General features: G+C 45.5%; 1 protein-coding gene across 1 annotated transcript in view; it reads right to left on the bottom strand.

Annotated features, from left to right (window-relative positions):
• RELA (RELA proto-oncogene, NF-kB subunit) overlaps positions 1–17,250 on the bottom strand; it is a 49,701-nt gene extending 32,451 nt beyond the window's left edge. The window contains exon 1 of the mRNA XM_038765100.1: positions 17,187–17,250. The gene's annotated coding sequence lies outside the window, so the exon portion shown is untranslated. The remainder of the gene's footprint in view (positions 1–17,186) is intronic.
• Between the last annotated feature and the right edge of the window lie 436 nt (positions 17,251–17,686).

Here is a 17,686-nt window from a genome sequence, read left to right as displayed (position 1 = left end):
TCAGTCAATCAATCGTGTTTATTGAGCGCTTGTTCATTCATTCAATCGTCGCATTCATTCAATCATCCATTCAATCAACTGTATTTATTGAGCACTTGTTCATTCACTCATTCAATCGTAGCATTCCATCACTCGTTCAGTCAATCAGTTGTATTTATTGAGCGCTTGTTCATTCATTCAATCGTCGCATACATTCAATCAATCAACTGTATTTATTGAGCACTTGTTCACTCATTCATTCAATCGTCGCATTCCGTCACTCGTTCAGTCAATCAATCGTATTTATTGAGCGCTTGTTCATTCATTCAATCGTAGCATTCATTCAATCATCCACTCAATCAATCAACTGTATTTATTGAGCACTTGTTCACTCATTCATTCAATCGTCGCATTCCGTCACTCGTTCAATCAATCAATCGTATTTATTGAGCGCTTGTTCATTCATTCAATCGTAGCATTCATTCAATCATCCGTTCAATCAATCAAGTATTTATTGAGCACTTGTTCACTCATTCATTCAATCGTCGCATTCCATCACTCGTTCAATCAATCAATCGTATTTATTGAGCGCTTGTTCATTCATTCAATCGTAGCATTCATTCAATCATCCGTTCAATCAATCAATTGTACTTATTGAGCACTTGTTCACTCACTCATTCAATCGTCGCATTCCATCACTCGTTCAGTCAATCAATCGTATTTATTGAGCGCTTGTTCATTCATTCAATCGTAGCATTCAATCATCCACTCAATCAATCAGCTGTATTTATTGAGCACTTGTTCGCTCATTCATTCAATCGTCGCATTCCATCACTCGTTCAGTCAATCAATCGTATTTATTGAGCGCTTGTTCATTCATTCAATCGTAGCATTCAATCATCCACTCAATCAATCAGCTGTATTTATTGAGCACTTGTTCGCTCATTCATTCAATCGTCGCATTCCATCACTCGTTCAGTCAATCAATCGTATTTATTGAGCGCTTGTTCATTCAATCGTCGCATTCATTCAATCATCCATTCAATCAATCAACTGTATTTATTGAGCACTTGTTCACTCATTCATTCAATCGTCGCATTCAATCACTCGTTCAGTCAATCAATCGTATTTATTGAGCGCTTGTTCATTCATTCAATCGTAGCATTCATTCAATCATCCACTCAATCAATCAACTGTATTTATTGAGCACTTGTTCACTCACTCATTCAATCGTCGCATTCCATCACTCGTTCAGTCAATCAATCGTGTTTATTGAGCGCTTGTTCATTCATTCAATTGTCGCATTCATTCAATCATCCATTCAATCAATCAATTGTATTTATTGAGCACTTGTTCACTCATTTATTCAATCGTCGCATTCCATCACTTGTTCAATCAATCGTATTTATTGAGCGCTTGTTCATTAATTCAATCGTAGCATTCATTCAATCATCCATTCAATCAGTCGTATTTATTGAGCACTTGTTCATTCATTCATTCAACCGTAGCATTCATTCGGCCATCCATTCAATCAACCGTATTTATCGAGCGCTTGTTCGTTCATTCATTCAATCGTAGCATTCAATCACTCGTTCAGTCAATCGTATTTATTGAGCGCTTGTTCATTCATTCATTCAATCGTAGCATTCATTCAATCAATTGTATTTATTGAGCGCTTGTTCATTCATTCAATCGTAGCATTCATTCAATCATCCATTCATTCAATCAATCAATTGTATTTATTGAGCACTTGTTCATTCATTCATTCAATCGTAGCATTCATTCAATCATCCATTCATTCAATCAATCAATTGTATTTATTGAACACTTGTTCATTCATTCAATCAATCGTATTTATTGAGCGCTTGTTCATTCATTCATTCAGTTGTAGCATTCATTCCATCATCCATTCATTCAATCGTATTTATTGAGAGCTTACTATGTGCTGGGCACTGTACTAAGCGCTTGGGAAGTCCAAGTTGGCAACATAGAGAGACAGTCCCTACCCAACAGTGGGCTCCCAGTCTAAAAATCGTTCGTTCAAGCCACCATCTTTATTGAGTGCTTAGTCATTCAGCCATTCAGTCGTAGCGCTCATTCAAGCGTTCAGCCAAGCCACCGTATTTATCGAGCGCTTGTTCACTCATTCAGTCGCAGCAGTCGTTTGATCATTCATTCAATCAACCATATTTATTGGGCGCTTGTTCGTTCATTCATTCAACCGTAGCATTCATTCGGTCATCCGTTCAATGAACTGTATTTATCGAGTGCTTGTTCGTTCATTCATTCATTCAATCATAGCATTCAATCATTCATTCAATCAATCATATTTATTGAGCACTTGTTCATTCATTCATTCAATCGTAGCATTCATTCAATCATCCATTCATTCAATCAGTCGTATTTATTGAGCACTTGTTCATTCATTCATTCAATCGTAGCATTCATTCAATCATTCATTAATTCAATCAATCAATCGTATTTATTGAGCGCTTGTTCATCCATTCATTCAATCGTAGCATTCATTCAACCATCCATTCATTCAATCAATCGTATTTATTGAGCGCTTGTTCATTCATTCATTCAATCGTAGCATTCATTCAATCAATCGTATTTATTGAGTGCTTGTTCATTCATTCATTCAATCATAGCATTCATTCAATCAATCGTATTTATTGAGCGCTTGTTCATTCATTCATTCAATCATCCATTCATTCAATCAATCGCATTTATTGAGCGCTTGTTCACTCATTCATTCAATGGTAGCATTCATTCAATCATCCATTCATTCAATCAATCGTATTTATTGAGCGCTTGTTCATTCATTCATTCAATCATAGCATTCATTCAATCATCCATTCATTCAATCAATCGTATTTATTGAGCGCTTGTTCATTCATTCATTCAATCAATCAATCAATCAATTGTATTTATTGAGCGCTTACTGTGTGCAGAGCACCATACTAAGCACTTGGGAAGTACAAGCTGGCAACATATAGAGATGGTCCCTACCCAACAGTGGGCTCACAGTCTAGAAGCGGGAGATGGAGAACAAAACCAAACATACGAACAAAATAAAATAAATAGAATAGATAGGTACAAGTAAAATAAATAAATAAATAGAGTACTAAATATGTACAAACATATATACATATATACAGGTGCTGTGGGGAAGGGAAGGAGGTAAGGTGGGGGGGATGGTGAGGGGGACGAGGGGGAGAGGAAGGAAGGGGCTCAGTCTGGGAAGGCCTCCTGGAGGAGGTGAGCTCTCAGCAGGGCCTTGAAGGGAGGAAGAGAGCTAGCGCGGCGGATGGGCAGAGGGATTGGGGGCATTCCAGGCCCAGGGGAGGACGTGGGCCGGGGGTCGATGGCGGGACAGGCGAGAACGAGGCACCATTCATTCAATCAAGAGTATCTATTGAGCGCTTGTTCATTCATTCATTCAATCGTAGCATTCATTGTTATTCATTCAATCAAGCGTATTTATTGAGCGCTTGTTCATTCATTCATTCAATCGTAGCGTTCATTCAGTCATTCATTCAATCAAGCGTATTTATTGAGCGCTTGTTCATTCATTCAATCATAGCATTCATTCATTCATGAATGAATGAAGCATTCATTCAATCAATCGTATTTATTGAAGCGCTTGTTTATTCATTCAATCGTAGCATTCATTCAAGCATTCAGTCAATCAACCATATTTGTCGAGCACTTGTTCCTTCGTACATTCATTCATTCAATCGCAGTATTCATTCAATCATTCATTCAATCAACCATATTTATTGGGCGCTTGTTCATTCATTCATTCAATCGTAGCATTCATTCAGTCATTCATTCAATCAACCGTATTTATCGAGTGCTTGTTCGTTCATTCATTCAATCGTAGCATTCATTCAAGCATGCATTCAATCAATCGTATTTATTGAAGCACTTGTTCATTCATTCATTCAATCGTAGCATTCATTCAATCAATCGTATTTATTGAGTGCTTGTTCATTCATTCATTCACTCGTAGCATTTATTCAATCATTCAATCGTAACATTCATTCATTCAGCCAATCGTATTTATTGAGTGCTTATTCATTCATTCATCCGTAGCATTCATTCAATCAATCCTATTTATTGAGCCCTTGTTCATTCATTCATTCATTCAATCATAGCATTCATTCATTTAATCAATCCTATTTATTGAGTGCTTATTCATTCATTCATTCAATTGTAGCATTCATTCATTCATTCACTCAATCGTATTTATTGAGTGCTTGTTCATTCATTCATTCAATCGAAGCAGCGATGACTCAAGCGAAAGAGCCCGGGCTTTGGAGTCAGAGGTCATGGGTTCAAACCCCGGCTCCGCCAATTGTCAGCTGGGTGACCTTGGGCAAGTCACTTCACTTCTCTGGGCCTCAGTTACCTCATCTGGAAAATGGGGATTAAGACTGTGAGCCCCGTGGGACAACCTGATCACCTCGTAACCTCCCCAGCACTTGGAACAGTGCTTTGCACATAGTAAGCACTTAATGAATGCCATCATTTTTATTATTGTTATTATTATTCATTCACTCATTCAGTCGTAGCAGTGATGGCTTGGTGGAAAGAGCACGGGCTTTGGAGTCAGAGGTCCTGGGCTCAAATCCCGGCTCCGCCAATTGTCAGCTGGGTGACCTTGGGTAAGTCACTTCACTTCTCTGGGCCTCAGTTACCTCATCTGGAAAATGGGGATGAAGACTGATCACCCCCATTTTACAGATGAGGGAACTGAGGACCAGACCCAAAGTCACACAGCTGACAGGGATTTGAACCGACGACCTCTGACTCCAGAGGCCGGGCTCTTTCCACTGAGCCACGCTGCTCCTCTCGGTGTCCCCCTGCCCGCCCCCCGGCCCCGGCAGCTCACTTTGATGGTGGGGTGGGCCCACCATCCACCCCCACCCCCATCAGTGGGACAAACTGATCACCTTGTAACCTCCCCAGCACTTAGTACACTGCTCTGCACACAGTAAACGCTCAATAAATACGATTGAATGAATGAATGAATGAATGAATAAATGCCATCATTATTATTATTTATTGAGTGCTTACTCATTCATTCATTCAATCGTATTTATTGAGCGCTTACTGTGGGCAGAGCACTGTACTAAGCACTTGGGAAGTACAACCGGTGATGTCACCGGTTCGAAAGAGGCCGGGGTCGGCGGAGCGGGGTGAGCGGGGACTGGCAGAGGGCGAGCGAGTTCCCTCCAGTCACCCCTCTGCCCTGGACCCTTGGGCAAGTCCCTTCTCCTCTTCTGGCCTCAGTTTCCTCCTCTGGACAATGGGGATGAATAATAATACCAATAACGATAGTATTTGTTAAGCGCTTACTATGTGCCGGGCACTATTCTAAGCGCCGGGGTGGATACAAGATGGTCAGGTTGCCCCAAGTGGGGCTCACAGTCTTGAGAAGCAGCGTGGCTCAGTGGAAAGAGCCGGGGCTTTGGAGTCAGAGGTCGTGGATTCAAATCCCGGCTCCACCAAGTGTCAGCTGTGTGACCTTGGGCAAGTGACTTCACTCCTCTGGGCCTCAGTTCCCTCATCTGCAAAATGGGGATTAAGACTGTGAGCCCCCAGTGGGACAATCTGATCACCTTGTAACTTCCCCAGCACTTAGACCAGCGCTTTGCACATAGTAAGTGCTTAATAAATGCCATTATTATTATTATTATTATTATTATTATTTGGTCGGCAACAGATAGAGATGGTCCCTACCCAATAATGGGTTCACAGTATTGGGTACAGAGCACTGGACTAGGCGCTTGGAAAGTATAATTCCAGCGTGGCTCAGTGGAAAGAGCCCGGGCTTGGGAGCCAGAGGTCATGGGTTCTAATCCCGGCTCCACCATTTGTCAACTGGGAGGCTTTGGTCAAGTCACTTCTCTGGGCCTCAGTTCCCTCATCTTTCAAATGGGGATGAAGACTGTGAGCCCCACGTGGGACAACCTGATCACCGAGTATCACCCCAGCGCTTAGAACAGTGCTTCACACATAGTAAGCGCTTAACAAATGCCATTATTATTATTCACTTGTCTGGGCCTCAGTGACCTCATCTGGAAAATTGGGGATAAAGACTGTGACCCCCACGGGGGACAACCTGATGACCTTACGTCTACCCCAGCGCTTAGAACAGTGCTTGGCACAGAGTAAGCGTTTAACAAGTACCATCATTATTATTATTATTAAAGAGAGACAATCATCATCATCAATCGTATTTATTGAGTGCTTACTATGTGCAGAGCACTGTACTAAGCGCTTGGGAAGTACAAATTGGCAACATATAGAGACAGTCCCTACCCCCTGCCCACAAGGGGCTTAAAGTCTAGAAAGGGGGAGGCAGACATCAAAACAAGTAAACAAGCATCAATAGCATCACTATAAATCAAATTATAGATTTATACACATCAAAACATGTAAACAGGCATTAATAGAAATAAATAGAATTATAAATATGTACATATTTACACAAGAGTGGGAGCAGAGCAAAGGGAGCGAGTCGGGGCGAGGGAGCTGGGTTTTGTTTGGTTTTGTTGTCTGTCTTCCCCCCTTCTAGACCGCGAGCCCGTTGTTGGGTGGCAATTGTCTCTATTTGTTGCCGAATTGTACTTTCCAAGCGCTTAGTACAGTGCTCTGCACCCAGTAAGCGCTCAGTAAATATGATTGAATGAAAGAATGACCGAATGAACGACAAGGTGGATGTGGAATTGGTGCCCCGTGGCAGCCTCGCTGGACTCTCCCCGCGATGGGACCGTCCCCCATCTCCGTTTACACTGGCCTGGGCGGGCAGCCCCCTTCACCACGCTGGGCCTTTCGTCGGTCAGTCAGTCATATTTACTGAGCGCTTACTGTGTGTAGAGCACTTTGCTAAGCGCCCGGGGGAGTAAACCGTAACAGTGAACCCACACATTCCCTGCCCTCAACGAGCTTAGTCTAGAGGAGGAGGCAGACTTCAACAATTAATAGTAATAATCATTGGTATTTAGGTGAGAGTACCAAGATCGGTGGAAGGAATAGAAACAACCTTCGTTATTCACTCATTCAATCACATGATGATGATGAGGCTCACAGTCTTAATCCCCATTTGACAGATGAGGTGATTGAGGCACAGAGAAGTGATGTGACTTGCCCCGAATCGCACAACAGACAAATGACAGAGCCGGGATTAAAACCCATGTCCTTCTTTCCCTGCTCACAATGGGTTTATAGTGTAGCGGGGAGACACGTTAATTCCGAGACCTCAAAGGGCTGGGGTGTAGTTATCGATCAATCAGTCATATTTATTTTTGTATCTTTTAATAATAATAATGATGGCATTTATTAAGCGCTTACTACGTGCAAAGCACTGTTCTAAGCGCTGGGGAGGTTACAAAGTGATCAGGTTGTCCCACGGGGGGCTCACAGTCTTCGTCCCCATTTTACAGATGAGGGAACTGAGGCACAGAGAAGTTAAGTGACTTGCCCAAAGTCACACAGCTGACACTCGGCGGAGCCGGGATTTGAACCCACGACCTCTGACTCCAAAGCCCAGGCTCTTTCCCACTGAGCCACGCTGCTTCTCTTTCAATGGCACTTGTTAATCATATTTATTGAGAGTTTACTGTGGGCAGAGCACTGTACTAAGCGCTTGGGAGAGGATAATACAACAGAGATGGTAGACATGGTTCCCTTCCCACAATGACCTTTACAGTCTAGAGGGGGAGGCAGACATTAAAATAAATAAATAAATTACAGCTATGGACATGATAATAATTATGTGTGGCATTTGTTAGGTGCTTACTGTGTGCCAGGCACTGTACTAAGCGCTGCCAGGGGATACAAGCAAATCAGGTTGGACGCAGTCCATGTCCCACGTGGGGCTCACAGTCTTGATCTCCATTTTACAGACGTGGGAACTGAGGCCCAGAGAAGTGAAGCGACTTGCCTAAGGTCACACAGCAGACAAGTGGCAGAGCTAGAATTAGAACCCACGACATTCTGACGCCCAGGTCTGCGCTGTATTTATTAGGCCATGCCACTTCTCCAAAGAACTGTTGGGCTGAGGAGCTTAATTAAGAGTCTAATATGTGCCAGGCACTGTACTAAACACTGAGGTAAATACAGAATCATCAGGTTGAACACAGTCTCTGTCCCATATGTGTGTAGAGCTTGGGAGAATACTACACAACAGAGAGGGTAGACACGTTCCCTGTCCACAATGAGTTTACAATCTAGAGTGGAGGCAGACAATAAAATAAGTTGTGGATGTGGACATAAGTGCCTTGGGGTGAAAAAGGGGATAGGCCCAAGTGTTTGGGCAATAAAAGGGTGATGGAGTACGGGAAATGGGGACTTATTCAGGGAAGGCCTCTTGGAGGAGATGAGATTTTAATCCGGTTTTGAAGGTGGGGAAAGCGGTGGCCAGTCAGATATGGCAGATGGTCGTTCTCCCCTATTTCTCAAACTGTGAGCCCTATGTGGGGCAGGGACCAGTCCAACATGATTAGCTTGTATCCACCCCAGGGCTTACAGCAGGGTCTGACGTGTAGTAAAGTGCTTAAAAAACACCACGAGTATTATGAAAGGGGTGGGGGTTCCAGGCCAGAGACTGATTGCAGGTGAGGGGTCGGCGGCAAGCTAGACGAGGTCGAGATACAGTGAGAAAGTTAGGGAGATGACAGGATGTGGGTGGGAAGATGAGGAGTCCTGTTTTAGACTTATTACGTTTGAAATGTCCTTTAGAGATGTCCTTTAGACAGGAGGTCATGCAACACTGCAGAGAAGGAGACAGATCAGAGCTGGAGAAGTAGATTTGGGAATCATCTGCCTGGTGATGGTAGTTGAAGCCATGGGAGCGAATGAGTTCTCCAAGGAAGAGGATGTAGATGGAGAATAGAAGGGGACCCAGAACTGAACCCTGAGGGACCCCCACATTTAGGGGGTGGGAGGCAGAGGAGAAGCCTGGGAAGGAGACTGAGAATGAACGGCCAGAGAGGTAGCAGGAGAACCAAGAGAGGACAGTGTCGGTGAGGCCAAGGTTAGTTAATGCTTCCAATCAATCAATCAATCAATCGTATTTATTGAGCGCTTACTATGTGCAGAGCACTGTACTAAGCGCTTGGGAAGTACAAATTGGCATCACATAGAGACAGTCCCTACCCAACAGTGGGCTCACAGTCTAAAAGTCCAGAAGTGGAAGGGAGTGATCCACGATGTCAAAAGCAGCTGAGAGGTCGAGGAGGATTAGGATGGAATAAAGGCCATTGGATTTGGCAAGAAGGAGATCATTGGTGACCTTAGAGAGCGCAGTTTCCATGGGATGAGGGGGACACAAGCCAGATTGGAGGGGATCAGGGAGAGACTTGGAGGAGAGGAAACGGAGGGCACGGGTGTAGGGAACTCAAGGAGTTTGGAGAGGAATAGGAGGAGGGAGATGGGTGATAGCTGAAGGAGCCGTGAGGTCAAGGGAGGGTTTTTTTAGGACGGGGAGACATGAGCAGGTTTCGAAGCAGTGCAGAAGAAAGTGAACCATCGGAAAGTGAACGGTTGAAGACGGCGGTCGGGGAGGGAAGAAGAGAGAGGGCGAGTGTTTTGTTAAGGTGCCAAGGGTTGGGGTTAGAGACAGAGACAGAGAGGGTAGAATTCGTGAGGAAGAGGGCGATCTCCTCTTGAGACATTGTTGGGAAAGATGGGAGAGTCAAAGAAGGGGCAGGACAGGAGGCACCGGGGAGGAGCCGGGGAGATTTTAGGGCGATCGCATCTGATGGTTTCAGTTTTCTCAGTGAAGTCTGTGGCCAGGTCATTAGGGTCAAGAGCTGGGGGGTGGTGGGGGGAGCAGGGTGTTTGAGGAGGGAGTTAAACCTCTCTTGAGCAGGGGTCATGTCTGCCAACTCCGTTGTACTTTCCCAACACGTAGTACAGTGTTCTGCAACAGTAAGCAGTTGATAAATACCATTGGTTGACTGATGTCTCCTAGCTCCTTCCAGACTTTGGGACTTTTCCCCAGCCTCCCCCTCCCTACCCCTTTCCCACCGCCCCACCTCCGTTCTGCCATGTCCAAGGAAACAGCAAACAGAGAAGTGCCCAAGTATTGAGCCCTGGCACCTACCCCAGATAAATTTAGCCCTGGCCTCTGGCAGAATTTATTATTGGCCGGTTTTCACGGAGCTAGGCACGGCACAGGGTTCTGCACAGTGGTAGTGACACAGACACCATCTCTCTGCTGTCTAGGGACTTGCCAGTGAGTAGCAGCATGGTCTAATGGAAACAGCACGATACTGAGAGTCAGAAGATCTAATAATAATTGTGGTATTTGATAAGCGCTTACTATGTGCAAACCACTGTTCTAAGCGCTGGGGAGGTTACATGGTGATCAGGTTGTCCTACGTGGGGCTCACAGTTTTAATCCCCATTTTACAGATGAGGGAACTGAGGCCCAGAGAAGTGAAGTGACTTGCCCAAAGTCACCCGGCTGACAATTGGCCGAGCCGGGATTTGAACCCATGACCTCTGACTCCAAAGCCCGGGCTCTTTTCCACTGAGCCACGCTGCTTCTCATTTTCCATTTTCCAAATGAAGAAACCGAGGTACAGAGAAGCTAAGCAACTGTACTAAGTGATGGGGTAGATACCAGATAAGTCAAGTGAGACACAGTTCCTGTCCCCTACTTACAATCTAAATAAGAGACTGTAAGTATCTAAGTATGTATAATAATAATAATGATAATGATGGCATTTATTAAGCGCTTACTATGTGCAGAGCACTGTTCTAAGCGCTGGGGAGGTTACAAGGTGATGAGGTTGTCCCACGTGGGGCTCACAGTCTTAATCCTCATTTTACAGATGAGGGAACTGAGGCACAGCGAAGTTAAGTGCCTTGCCCAAAGTCACACAGCTGACAGTTGGCAGAGCCGGGATTTGAACCCATGACCTCTGACTCCAAAGCCGGTGCTCTTTCCACTGAGCCACGCTGTATCTAAGTAAGAGACTGGTATTCACTCAATCGTATTTGTTGAGCGCTTACTGTGAGCAAAGCCCTGTACTAAGTGCAGCGTGGCTCAGTGGAAAGAGCCCGGGCTTTGGAGTCAGAAGTCATGGGTTCAAATCCCGGCTCCGCCACTTGTCAGCTGTGTGACTTTGGGCAAGTCACTTAACTTCTCTGGGCCTCAGTTCCCTCATCTGTAAAATGGGGATTAAGACTGTGAGCCCCCCGTGGGACAACCTGATCACCCTGTAACCTCCCCAGTGCTTAGAACAGTGCTTTGCACATAGTAAGCGCTTAATAAATGCTATTATAAAAAAAAGTGCTTAGCACTGTACTAAGTGCTTAGAATCCCCATTTTCCAAATGAAGAAACTGAGGTACGGAGAAGCTAAGCAACTTGGCTCAGGTCACTTGGCCCCCATTTTACAGATGAAGTCATTGAGGCCCAGAGAGATGAAGTGACGTGCCCAAGGTCACACAGCAGACAAGTGATGGAGTGGGGATTAGAACCCAGGTCCTTCTGAATCCCAGGCCCATGCTCTATCCAACAGGCCATGCTGCTCTCCTCGAGGGGGTCATAATTTATGAGTGGGTGTGCTTTAAGAGGACTGAAGAGCGAGGACCAGGGTGTGTTGTAGAAGAGGCTGGATAATAAGAATAGAGCTGAAGAAGTGCCGTAGAGCCTACGTAGGTCACCAGTTGAAGATTCCCAAATCTGCCTCTCTAGCCCTGACCCCTCTCCTTCTCTGCAGCCTCGTATTTCATTCATCATCATCATCATCATCATCAATCGTATTTATTGAGCGCTTACTATGTGCAGAGCACTGGACTAAGCGCTTGGGAAGTACAAGTTGGCAACATCTAGAGACAGAGTCCCTACCCAACAGTGGGCTCACAGTCTAAAAGGGGGAGACAGAGAACAAAACCAAACATACTAACAAAATAAAATAAATAGAATAGATATGTACAAGTAAAATAAATAAATAAATAAATAAATAAATAGAGTAATAAATATGTACAAACATATATACATATATACAGGTGCTGTGGGGAAGGGAAGGATGATGATGGCATTTGTTAAGCGCTTACTATGTGCAAAGCACTGTTCTAAGCACTGGGAAGGATACAAGGTGATCAGGTTGTCCCATGTGGGGCTCACAATCTTAATCCCCATTTTCCAGATGCGATCAATCAATCAATCAATCATATTTATTGAGAGCTTACTGTGTGCAGAGCACTGTACTAAGGAAGTACAAGTACAGGTCACTGAGGCACAGAGAAGCGTGGCTCAGTGGAAAGAGCCCGGGCTTTGGAGTCAGAGGTCATGGGTTCAAATCCCAGCTCCGCCAACCGTCAGCTGTGTGGCTTTGGGCAAGTCATTCATTCAATCGTATTTATTGAGCGCTTACTATGTGCAGAGCACTGTACTAAGCGCTTGGGAAAGTACAAGTCGGCACCATATAGAGACGGTCCCTGGCTTCAGGACAGCTCTACTTGGATGTCCTACCAACACCTCAAACTTCACGTGTCCAAAACAGAACTCCTCATCTTCCCACCCAAACCCTGTCCTCTCCATCACTACAGACAACGCCACTATCCTCCCTGGCTCACAGGACTTTAACTTTAATAGTATCCTTGACTCATCTTTCTTAGTCAACCCACATATTCAATCGGTCACCAAATCTAATAATAATAATAATAATGGCATTTATTAAGCGCTTACTATGTGCAAAGCACTGTTCTAAGCGCTGGGGAGGTTACAAGGTGATCAGGTCGTCCCACGGGAGGCTCACAGTCTTAATCCTCGTTTTCCAGATGAGGTCATTGAGGCACAGAGAAGCTAAGTGACTTGCCCAAAGTCACACAGCTGACAGTTGGCAGAGCCGAGATTTGAGCCCATGACCTCTGACTCCAAAGCCTGTACTCAATCAATCGTATTTATTGAGCGCTTACTGTGTGCAGAGCACTGTACTAAGCGCTTTCCACTGAGCCAAGCTGCTTCTGTCAGGTCTTCCTTCATAACAGCTAAAATCCACTTTTTTCTCCATCCAAAATCATCATCAATCGTATTTATTGAGCGCTTACTATGTGCAGAGCACTGTACTAAGGGCTTGAAATGCAGATACACTGCATTTCAAAGCAAAATGCAGCTACGCTGATCCAAGCACGTATCATATGATGCCTTGATAACTGCATCAGCCTCCTCACTAAACTTCCTGCCTCCTCTCTCCCCCTACTTCACCCTGCTGCCCGGATCACTTTTCTAAAACTACTGTTCCGTCACTCAATCAGTCGTAGTTACGGATAATTCACTGTGCATTTATTGAGTCCTTGGGAGAGATACAATACAACAAAATAACAGACACCTTCCCTGCCCACAGTGAACTTGCAGTCCCGGCCCCACACCGCTTATGTCCATATCTGTAAAGCGTTTACAATCAATCAATCAATCGTATTTATTGAGCGCTTACTGTGTGCAGAGCACTGTACTAAGCGCTTGGGAGGCACAAGCTCGCAACATATAGAGACAGTCCCTACCCAACAGTGGGCTCACAGTCTAGAAGGGGGAGACAGAGAACAAAACCAAACATACTAACAAAATCAAATAAATAGAATAGATATTTACAAGTAAAATAGAGTAATAAATATGTACAAACATATATACATATATACAGGTGCTGTGGGGAAGGGAAGGAGGTAAGATGCGGGGGATGGAGAGGGGGACGAGGGGGAGAGGAAGGAAGGGACTCAGTCTGGGAAGGCCTCCTGGAGGAGATGAGCTCTCAGTAGGGCCTTGAAGGGAGGAAGAGAGCTAGCTTGGCGGATGGGCAGAAGGAGGGCATCCCAGGCCCGGGGGAGGACGTGGGCCGGGGGTCGATGGCGGGACACGAAGGCTGAGTAGGTGCGAATGAGGTTGTCGTTCATGTAACTTGGTTTATATTAACGTCTGTCTCCCCCTCTAGACTGAAAGCTCATTGTGGGTAAGGAATGTGTCTGTTATTTTGTTGTATTGTAACTCTCCCAAGAGCTTTCTACAGCGCACTGCACATGGTTAGTGCTCAATAAAATGATTCACTGAGTTACTTACTGTTTGGAGTCCATTTCTCCCTGCTCCATAAGAACCTCCAGTGGTTATCCATCTACCTCTGCATCAAACAGAAATTCCTCCTTTCCATTGGCTTTAAAGCTCTCAATCAGCTCGCCCTCTCCTACCTTACCTCCCCGATTTCCTACTACAATCCAGCCAGCGTACTTTGCTCCTCTAATGGAACCTACTCACTGTACTTCTTTCTCATCTATCTTGCTGCCTCCCCCTCACCCATGTCCTGCCTCTGGGCCTGCCTGTCCCCCTGGGGACCCCCACCCCACAGGGGCAAAAGCCACTGAGTACCTCCTGGAGACCTTACAGAATGTAATTCAGATGTACATATTTGTCATTTATTTGTATTGATGGGAAACACCATGGCGCGGTGGATAGAACACGGGCCTGACAGTCGGAAAGTCACACGTTCTAATCCCGGCTCCGCCACTTGTCTGCTGTGTGACCTTGGGCAGGTCACTTCTCTGGGCCTCAGTCCCCTCATCTGTAAAATGGGGATTGAGACTGTGAGCCCCACATGGGGCAAGGGCTGTGCCCAAGCCGACTTGCTCGCATCCACCCCAGCGCTAGTACTGGGCCTGACACGTAGTAAGCACTTAACAAATACCACAAATATTATTATGTCTGTCTCCCTTCTATTCATTCATTCATTCAGTCGTATTTATTGAGCACTTACTGTGTGCAGAGCACTGGACTAAGCCCTTGGGAAGTACAAGTTGGCAACAGATAGAGACGGTCCCTACCCAACAACGGGCTCACAGTCTAGAAGGGGGAGACAGATAACAAAATAAAACATGGAGACAGGTGTCAAAATCGTCAGAACAAATGAAATTATAGCTCTATGCACATCATTAACAAAATAAATAGAATAGTAAAAATGTACAAGTAGAATAAATAGAGCAATAAATCTGTACAAATATATACAAGTGCTGTGGGGAGGCAAAGGAGATAGGGCAGGGGGGAATGGGGAAGAGGAGAAGAAAAAGGGGGCTCAGTCTGGGAAGGCCTCTTGGAGGAGGTGAGCTCTCAGTAGGACTTTGAAGGGAGGAAGAGAGCTAGCTTGGTGGATGTGTGGAGGGAGGGCATTCCAGGCCAGGGGAAGGACGTGGGCCGGGGGTCGAAGGTGGGACAGGCGAGAACGAGGCACGGTGAGGAGGTTAGCGGCAGAGGAGCGGAGGGTGTGGCTGGGCTGGAGAAGGAAAGAAGGGAGGTGAGGTAGGAGGGGGGCGAGGGAATGGACGGACAGCCTTGAAGCCGAGAGTGAGGAGTTTCCCCTTGATTCATTGGTCGATAGGCAACCACGGGAGATTTTTGAGGAGGGGAGTGACATGCCCAGAGCGTTTCTGTAGAAAGATAATCCGGGCAGCAGAGTGAAGTATAGACTGAAGCGGGGAGAGACAGGAGGATGGGAGATCAGAGAGGAGGCCGATGCAGTCATCCAGTCGGGATAGGATGAGAGATTGAACCGGCAAGGTAGCGGTTTGGATGGAGAGGAAAGGGCGGATCTTGGCTATGTGGAGGTGAGACCGGCAGGTTTTGGTGACGGATTGGATGTGTGGGGTGAACGAGAGAACAGAGTCGAGGATGATACCAAGGTTGCGGGCTCGTGAGACGGGAGAGATGGTAGTGCCATCCACAGTGACGGGAAAGTCAGGGAGAGGACAGGGTTTGGGAGGGAAGATAAGTAGTTCAGTCTTGGACATATTGAGTTTTAGATGGCGGGCAGACATCCAGATGGAGATGTCCTGAAGGCAGGAGGAGATACGAGCCTGGAGTGAGGGAGAGAGAGCAGGGGCGGAGATGTAAATTTGGGTGTCATCAGCGTAGAGGTGATAGTTGAAGCCGTGGGAGTGAATGAGTTCACCATTCATTCATTCAATCGTATATATTGAGCGCTTACAGTGTGCAGAGCATTGTACTAACTGCTTGGGAAGTACATGTTGGCAACATGTAGAGATGGTCCCTACCCAAAAACAGGCTCACAGTCTAGAAGGAGGAATGAGTGGATAGAGAACAGAAGCCATCCTTCACCCGTCCCCGCCCTACCTCCTTCCCCGCCCTACCTCCTTCCCCTCCCTACCTCCTTCCCCTCCCCACAACACTTGTATGTATTTGCACATATTACTCTATTTATTTTACTTGTACATATTTACTATTCTATTTATTTTGTTAATGATGTGCCTCTAGCTCTGATTCTATTTATTTTGCCAGTTTTGACACCTGTCCACGATTTATTTTGTTGTCTGTCTCCCCCTTCTAGACTGTGAGGCCGCTGTTGGGTAGGGACCATCTCTATATGTTGCCAACTTGTACTTCCCAAGCGCTTAGTACAGTGCTCTGCACACAGTAAGTGCTCAATAAATACAATTGAATGAATTTATTACTCTATTTTACTTGTACATATTTATTCTATTTAATTTATTTTGTTAATATGTTTTGTTTTGTTGCCTGTCTCCCCCTTCTAGACTGTGAGCCCGCTGTGGGGTAGGGACCGTCTCTATATGATGCCAACCTGTACTTCCCAAGCGCTTAGTACAGTGCTCTGCACACAGTAAGTGCTCAATAAATACAATCGAATGAATTTATTACTCTATTTTACTTGTACATATTTATTCTATTTATTTTATTTTGTTAATATGTTTTGTTTTGTTGCCTGTCTAGACTGTGAGCCCGCTGTGGGGTAGGGACCATCTCTATATGATGCCAACCTGTACTTCCCAAGGGCTTAGCGCCGTGCTCTGCACACAGTAACCGCTCAATAAATACCATTGAACGAATGAGTGAATTTATTACTCTACTTATTTATTTTACTTGTACATATCTATTCATTTTATTTTGTTAATATATTTTGTTGTCTGTCTCCCCCTTCTAGACTGTGAGCCCGCTGTGGGGTAGGGACCGTCTCTACATGTTGCCAACTTGGACTTCCCAAGCTCTTAGTGCAGTGCTCTGCACACAGTAAGCGCTCAATAAATACAAATGAATGAATTTATTACTCTACTTATTTATTTTACTTGTACATACTCATTCTATCTATTTTATTTTGTTAATACGTTTTGTTGTCCGTCTCCCCCTTCTATCAGTCAATCAATCAATCGTATTTACTGAGCGCTTACTGTGTGCAGAGCACTGGACTAAGCGCTTGGGAAGTTCAAGCTGGGAGTACAAGTCCACAAGCTTCTGGACTGTGGGCCCGCCGTTGGGTACGGATCTAGAGATCATCAATCGTCATCATTCGTATCGATTGAGCGCTTACTGTGTGCAGAGCGCTGGACTAAGCGCTTGGGAAGTCCAAGTTGGCAACATGGAGAGGCGGTCCCTACCCCACAGTGGGCTCACAGTCTAACACTCTAGATGTTGCCAACTTGGACTTCCCAAGCGCTTAGTACAGCGCTCTGCACCTAGTAAGCGCCCAATCAATACGACTGAATGAATGAATGAGTCACGGCGGCGTGAGGCGAGGCCGGGCGGGTCACAATCGCCTCAGACGACGACGACGACGACGACGACGACGACGACGACGACGACGACGACGACGACGACGACGACGACGACGACGACGACGACGACGACGACGACGACGACGCCACGTGACGGCCGGCCGGCGCGCGCACGC

This window comes from Tachyglossus aculeatus, chromosome 22 (genome assembly GCF_015852505.1).
Source record: "Tachyglossus aculeatus isolate mTacAcu1 chromosome 22, mTacAcu1.pri, whole genome shotgun sequence".
NCBI classification, from domain to species: Eukaryota; Metazoa; Chordata; class Mammalia; order Monotremata; family Tachyglossidae; genus Tachyglossus; species Tachyglossus aculeatus.
This window is presented reverse-complemented; position numbering and strand designations above follow the sequence as displayed.